Below are 8,799 nucleotides of genomic sequence, written 5' to 3'. Positions count from 1 at the left end.
ACGTTTAGTAAACAATAATCAAAAAATAGTATAGAATAAATAAGTTATAACCTCCTTGTCAATAAGGAATATAGTTCTATTTTGACAGGTCAAGGTATAAAATATATTTAATCTTTCTTATCGGGTAATATATTACGGAAAATAACAACTGCGACGTGAAAAAGACAATTTATAATGCGTCCTGCATATTTCTGTAAAAAAGTGAAAGAAAAGGAGAAGGTGTAATAAGAATAGATTATCAGGATTTCTACACATTGATATCATAAAATTTCAGCTGCGAGCCACAATGAGAACTTTTTTTGGCGAGTTTGCGTAGTGAGCGTAGCGACCGAGCAAATAACTTCACATTGTGTCGAGCGACCGAATTTTTACGATATCTATACGCAGAAAACTCGATGCTCTGTTTATCGTGCTATTTCTGGTCTTTTCCCCCTCATGCGGCTGTTACAAAAGTAAGCTTGATAACATCTTCTCACACACTGTGACGCCGCTAATATTAAACTTCCACTCAAACATTGTGACGTTGCTGATAAGTTGTGCATGCTCACGTCTCAACGCCGTGATACGAAAATTTTGGAGCGACTGGGCATGGTGATATAACTGCCGGCTCATATATACACGTGGATATTATGCGTTCTCTCCATCGCAGCAACTCCTGATCAATTGAAGAGAAAAAGATATGGTATTGAAGTTTGCATACTTGAATAGCTTAATTATTAAAGCTAAAATATACACCAGTATGTGAAAATCAAATTAATTATAAAATGAACATTAAATTAAGAAAACACTGATCTGGATCTAAAAAATGGACACTATGGATTTCACATCTACAGACAGATACATTATCCAAACTCCGAAACAGCGGTGATGTTGCTTTGCAAAACTTTCAGTCAGCGTAGAGTAGCAAAGACGACGTTATCACTGTTTCGGAGTTTGATACAGTATCATGTATAGATTATCGCTATTTAGAAATCTCCGATACTTGACCTCAGAATTTGCGACACTTGGACTACTGAAGTCATACAACAATCACTTTTCCTTTGTGGCGTCAGACATTTTCTATTATGACGTAAAAATATGTTACGGGAACCTTTGTGATGTCCAGTAATGGTGGACAAATAGCGATTAGGTGTATGTATTAGTTCTTATTTAGTCTCCCAACATTTCTATTTGATATTTGATTAATAAAATTGAGAATGGAAATGGGGAATGTGTCAAAGAGACAACAACCCGACAATAGAACAGACAACAGCAGAAGGTCACCAACAGGTCTTCAATGCAGCGAGAAATTCCCGCACCCGGAGGCGTCCTTCAGCTGGCCCCTAAACAAATATATATACTAGTTCAGTGATAATGAACGCCATACTAAACTCCAAATTGTACACAAGAAACTAAAATTAAAAATAATACAAGACTGACAAAGGCTAGAGGCTCCTGACTTGGGACAGGCGCAAAAATGCGGCGGGGTTAAACATGTTTATGAGATCTCAACCCTTCCCCTATACCTCTAGCCAATGTAGAAAAGTAAACGCATAACAATACGCACATTAAAATTCAGTTCAAGAGAAGTCCGAGTCTGATGTCAGAAGATGTAACCAAAGAAAATAAACAAAATGACAATAATACATAAATAACAACAGACTACTAGCAGTTAACGGACATGCCAGCTCCAGACTTCAATTAAACTGATTGAAAGATTATGTCTTCATCATATGAATATTAGGCACAATCCTTCCCGTTAGGGGTTTAGTATCATACCATCATAACATATATGAGAAGAACATAACCCGTGTCATGCCAACAACTGGTTTTTAAATAAATGTGTTTAGTGCCGATGCAAAGACCCTATAAGTGAATCAATATTAACGCCAAAATATGCAATCTTTAAGGACCTGACAACAGTATCGTAACTATATCCCTTCTTAATAAGTCTATTTAAAGGTTTTGTTAGCTTCAGAGGTGAATACTGACATTTTTGTGCTTTATAAAGAATATTTCCATAAAAAATTGGATGTGAAATACCTGAACGTATAAGAAGTCTGCATGTTGAGCTATATTTACGAATGATGTCCTTATACCGAGGATAAAATTTAGTAAATGTTTTGACTAGTTTGTGATATCGAAAACCCTGGTGTAATAATAATCAATGCATTATATCAATCATCATTCTGAAGGCTATCAGTTTTGAAGCGAACATTCTTAGCATACCGAGTTAAAAATATAAGAACCAAAAACTTGCTATTTTACAATTGTAAAAGTAACAGAAAATGGCTGTCAAGTTTTTTAACTTCATTGTGTACTTGAACCTCTTGATATAAATGAATTGATTTCCTATCTTCATTTCTGAAATATTTTAATGGCGTTTAATAATATCCACAGACCTTGACACCAAACTGTTTTAAGACTTTCAAAAGTGTAAATAAAAAAAAAATGTTCAATGTAATATAAACGGAAATTCTCGGAAAACGGACGACCCACGCGGACTTCAAATAATTTAAGTACTGCGGTTCATCAATTTATCTCTCTCTATATCTTACCGAGAGGCACTCCAAATCCCCGTCCTTGATATTTCGTATTGTGAATCGTATAATGATGTATTTCCCATAATTTGGTAAAAGTGGTAAAAACTTGAATCAAAGTTTAAAAGCGCAATATCATAAATATTTGAATGAGACATAAAAAGTTATACAGGAATCGAATTCACGTACACAAAGAGTAACTCTTTGTTCGATTATTTGTTAATAGACAAGCAACATATCTAAATGATTAAAGCATCCCCTTCTTTGGTGATAGAACACTTCACTACAAACAATGTTGTTTTAGAAATTTATCCCTATATTTCTATTGGAGATAGACCAGAGATTGTTTAACTGTGTCATAGGAATCTCGTATTATAGTTGTATAGGGAGATGGATATCAAATATAAAGCTATCTCCATTTTTATAAAAAATGAACATATAACATTATAAGATTCACACGACGAAAGGGTATTTCTTATTTCATGACCAAAAGATGGAAGAATCTCAATGCACCCCCAAGGGTGACTGGGGAATAGAAGTATGGTCACCATTGGTCTTCCTCCGACCGGCAGTAAAACCCGTGCTAAAGTGGGGCGTCCGTTTGGCTGTGCGGGATGTACAAATTTGCAGCCACGTCCGGTCAGAATGGGGACGTTAAATCCGATGCCTCGTGTAAAGAGAGTGCCACGCTCTTTGCACGTTAAGAACCCTTGCAACAACTCTTTGAGGGGTCCGTAGGTGACCTGTTGCAAGGCTAAATTTCTGTCCCTATCCAATATACCCTCATTTTCCCGTGGCAGTCTAAATTTCTCCGACCATAATCCCTTAATCTATTACAGAACCTACCTATTGTATTTATTGTGAACTTGTTCTCGTCCTGAATATGCATGAAATATTTGCCACTGGACGTTAAGCAACCAACAATCAATCAATCAATCTCAATGCATAGAAGTTCAAAGCGATGTATACAATTATAGGTCACCGTAATACAATGAGAAAAATGTATACTGTATAGTAAGCTATAAAATGTTGTGAATAAATTTAACGAATGATTGTTTTGCATAATTAAGACCAATCTTGTATATATTTTAGTTTATCTGCTTGTTTTTGTGTATTTTCTAGTTTTCACAAGGACAAGAACATTACATAACAAACGCAACTAAGTAAATCAATCATACAACGTTAACTTTTTTTCCCGTAAAACCAGTTACTGTGAACAAACTTATTTTCGCGTACGATTTATTTTTCGCGACTTTTGCTAGTAGAAAAATAACTAAAATATAAATCGTCGCGAATATGTAAAACTTGTAATTTCCCGGATTTAACTACATGGAGTAAATTTGACAATCCGACGAAATTAAATAGACCCGAAGTGGGCTAGAAAGTGCTAAACGCGAAAATAAATTAGTTTACAATATCGTATTTCGTCTTGATTTAAATATTTGGTTGATTGATAGTTGTAATGTTGTAAGATTTCCGTTCGTTTGGCAAACATTTCATGCATATTCGGGACGAGAGAAAAAATAACAATGAATACAATTGATGATTGGAAAATGAGGGTCTATTGGAAAAGGACAGACATTTTACCTTGCAACAGGACACAGAGAGAGCTGTTGGTAGGGTTTTTAAACATGCAAAGGGAGGGAATGCCACTCACTTTACACAGGCGCCCTAATCCGACCGGACGTGGCTTTGACAACATGGATTGGACCTTCTTACAAAAGTTCCTCTGGAAACTTTGTTTTAAACAATACAGTACTGTATGTAACATCTATTCATTTTGGAGAAAAAAAACAACTATCATATGTTTCCTAATTACTATCAATTGGTAGTTTACTATTCACAGCGGTCACTAATGGATGGTATTATTCCAAGTACCTGATTATGATTTTAGCCGGCAAATTCGTCGATTGTGTACGACGTATAAACTATTCATTTCACAGTTGCAATGTTTGAAAATATAGTTCTAAAAACCTGCCAGAAACTATTGCTACGTTAGAAGTGTTTAGTTATCGCCGTGTATTTACCATTGACACATTCTTGACCTTACACCTTGAATTTATAAAATGTTTTATCAAATTGATATATTTGATTGTGACATATCACACGTTTAAATTATGTGTATATATATGATCCATGACCACCTTTGTCGTGATTTAATACAAATTTATTATAACCCTGGCTAAAAATTAAATTATAACGATATAAATGACCCCAAAATGATACTATTACACATGCACTCATTCACCGGGGGAGTTTTACAATGAACTTTTATTTACCTCCAAATAATATTATTACTCCTACACGAAAGCCGTGGTTGGGGTTGAAGCATAATGTTTTGATACAGTTACGTTGATTTAGAATTTAAATGCTTCTTTTTGCAATTAGGGTGTAATAGCCGTTGACCGAAGTACATACATTTTATACATTGAAGGTTTAGCTAGCTATCAAACAAGGTTTAACACACCATTTTCTTGAGTTGGACTTCGGAAAATTCCTATACCAAGTCAGAAATATGGCAGTTGTTTTTCACTTGTTCCGTTGATTGGTAGCATTTTATTTTGTCAGGTATTATTTATAGATTTCCCCTTTTTGAATATGCCTTGGAGTTCGGTATTTTTGTTATACTTTTTTGTATAAAACAAAAACAAAGGATATGGGGTATCCATCCATGACACAAAATCAGTACATGCACCTCAATGTAAAAACATACACATATAGAGCAAAGGAACAGCGCATACTAAAATTGTGCGCACGTTCAACACTTTTACAACCCGGCCTATTAAATTACAAAAAGAAGCAATTAATTCATATAATCACATTTTTATGTTTTATATGCATTGTATTAATGTTGTCACGGATAGTACGTGCAGTCATAGATGTTGCATTTTGTACGGAAATAAAATTTAACTTCTGGAATGCCTCGGCCAATCAAAATTGCGGAATCGTATGGTACTTCTTGGTAATGTAATTATCTAGAACTACAGGAAGGTTCTTGTCTTTTTGTTAAATCCATATTTCAATATCGACATTATGTATGACATGCCGTAGTTAATGGTCGATTTAACTTTTGATTATATTTATATATGTGTCATGCTCAGTTCTGACAGTGGAAGAAAACCCACTAAAATATCCTATAACCAATAAAAACTAATTTTGCGAAGAAAAAAAAACATCACCAAAAAGTTAGACAACAGGATTACAATTTGGTTCGCCAGACGCGTGTTTCATCCACACACGACCCATCATTGGAGCCCGCGCAAAACAATTAGAAGGACAGATCAAAGAGTTAAACCTCAACACTACATGCAGAAGAAAAAAGTTGAAAATGATTTCTGTGATCCAGTCAGTGTACTGCATGGATGTTAATGTATTTTGCAATGTGATGATTAACATATCATTAACCGAATAATCTTCGTGTGAATTAAGATGTCCTACATTGTTGTTTATTTTTTGGTGTCAAATGTTAACTTTAAAATTACAAATATAAGGATTTCCCCTCCATTACGTGGTGTTTACATTGAGTTTATCTAAATATAGAAAATATACAGTGTATTCAAAGGAGAAGGTCCGGTAAGGGCTAATTTTGGCCTAAAATTTGAAGTATATCTAACGAAAGATTTTTAACATTTTTTAAACACTTAAATGTCTACTTCAATCAATTCAATTTATTTGTATACAAGATTTCAACTGATTTGGTCCTTAAAGACGCTCAAATTCAAGCTTAGATATGAAAAATCTATCAAATATACCATAAAACGTCACTTTTTAGATGGCTTTTGTCTGAAATGGAAGTGGCTGCATTCGTGTTCAGTCTCAACATTTATATATGTTATGCATTATTATCAAATACAATATATATTTAAATATTAAGACTGAACACAAGTGCGGCCACTTCCGTTTTAGACAAAAACCGTCTAAAAATTAGCACAAATGCTAAAATTGTAAAGATTTCAGTTATTTTGCATGAGTTCAGTTAATAATGCTAGTCTGTACCTGATGCATTGTATTGTCAAAAACAGTCTATGTTTATGTAACACAAGTATTTTACTTTTCAATAAATAGCTAAAAGTTTACATTTTTAAAAATTTGTAAAAATGCTATATGTTGGGGCCAAAAAAAGGTCTTACCGGGCCTACTCCTTTGTTATTAAGTATACTGAGTACCAATAGAAACAAAACCCCTATATGTATTTTCAATTTTGTAACCGACATATCTTCTTTAGAAGTTGACCAATCGTTCTAAGATTTAGAAGACTTTTTATGACATGAAGACAGAATATTTCCAAATATTTTTTCAAAGCTTTTCGATTTTATAATTTTAAAGTTCACAAATTCCATTTTTTTTAACCAATATCAATTGAACTTAACGCTTTGGTGGTGATTTTCCACCTTAATGAACCCCTTTAGCAAAGGTTATTATCTATAATGCAGATTTATTCTTTTCTTTTGCATTTGGTCACGTGTGATCACATTTGAAAATTTGTGAATTTTGATTTTGACCACTATAGGACTAACCGCAAGTTTCTGAACTGGTAAAGTTGATGTGATATCATACAGTCAAAGTACCATGTAGTTAAATGTATGAGGAATGTATTGAAAGAAATTTTTGTATTTTTATCTAAAAAGAACCAAAAGTGATGTGAATTTATTGTGTTGCTTTTCTACTGATACTCAGTATACTTACATTTAAAAAAAAAAGATGGAATGTCATTGTTTTGGTTTTTAAACATTTATAATAAGTCATTTAACTGGGAATTCCATATACTGGTAACAAATTTTGGGCCAATTTCAAAATGTACAATTTCATATCATCATTGAGTTGTGTAACTTTAACATCATAGAGAAATTCATAGATTTGACAAATAAATGTCGGATGCATTTACGACTGTGGTTTTGAATAATGACGTCTGATTTAGTCTAATACACTGATAATATAATCAAGCAATCTTACCATACACTAAATCTAAATATTTTGCCCTTTACTATATATATAATAACTAGAAACAAACCGCGCATGCGCGGCTTGAAGACTTCTTGATATGTTTATGGTGATGTTCGTGTTTCTTAAACTGTTTTAAGGATGTTCGCTACTCTGTTTCAAAATAACAAGCTTTTTAAAAGACTGTTATGAATTGATAGTATATAAATAAGGGAGCTAAAAAAACAGAAAAAATGAAGGGTCCGTGTCCTTGTTTTCCAGATATAAGCCATTGACAAATTGGCGGGAAATGATTCTCTCTAGATTGTTCATACATTTTACATTGGCACCTTTATTCTTTCAAAAACTATGAAAAAATAACAAAGATTTTATAAGACTTTTAAATAAGGCCTTTTAAACTATATGTAACAAAATAATGAAAAGAAAAGTAGGGGTTAGCGGCCAATTTTTCTATGGCACTACATGGATAAAACCAGAAGACTCCAAAAATCTGACAAAAATTCAAAAACAAGTGGAGCGAACATCCTTAATGCACTGATGCATTATGTTGATAGTTTTTATTAGTTTGTCAGTTCTTCTTCCATAGGAGTTTGAATGTCCAATTAGTAGCAGTCTAATTAAAATAAAGAACTCTGATTTCGATATACTCCATATGGAGTTTGTAGTATTTTATTTTCGAGTGGTGTGAGTTCTGTCTTTGTGTGACACGGGTGCTCCGAGAAAGGAGGAATTCACTAAGAGAAGAAGAAAACAATCTAAATGATTAAACACATTTCTTCGAGTTTGTTATATTTCTTTTCTTTTTTCTTTTTTTTTTTGAATGGTGCGAGTTTGATAAAGTGATGCAAGTTGTAATAATTAGTAATAGTGTTTGAGTGGTGCGAGTTGGCCGTGGGTCAAGTTGTCGGGTAGTACATCGACTGAGCATGCGCGAAAGCGTATAAGACACGAATCGATAAGGGTCTCCGAATTTGGATATTTTTTCAAAAATTGGAGTTTTCTGTAGAAAAAAAGATTGTTTCAAAGACAAATTTAGGAAATACAAAACACTACATTTATACGTAATATCACAAATATTTCCGACTTTGTATGGTTTCAGAGGAGTTGCGGCTAGAAGAAATCAGTCTCTTCCTTTAGTAGTATAGAAGCTCCATTCCCCAAGCGCCTGTAATATCCAATATACTATATAATTTGCGTCATCTGACATCCTTCTATTATTAGAACGGTAGAGCTAATGATCAAATTAATGTTCAGGTCGCAGTTCGTTTTGATGTCGCCGTGACTTTGCGACCCGCGTCTATGCAAAGTCCATTTCTGATAAACACATATGACTAGTGAG

Source organism: Mytilus californianus, unplaced genomic scaffold (genome assembly GCF_021869535.1).
Source record: "Mytilus californianus isolate M0D057914Y unplaced genomic scaffold, xbMytCali1.0.p SCAF_9, whole genome shotgun sequence".
In the NCBI taxonomy this organism is placed as follows: Eukaryota; Metazoa; Mollusca; class Bivalvia; order Mytilida; family Mytilidae; genus Mytilus; species Mytilus californianus.
The sequence above is the reverse complement of the archived record's forward strand: the minus strand, read 5'-3'. Positions refer to the sequence as shown.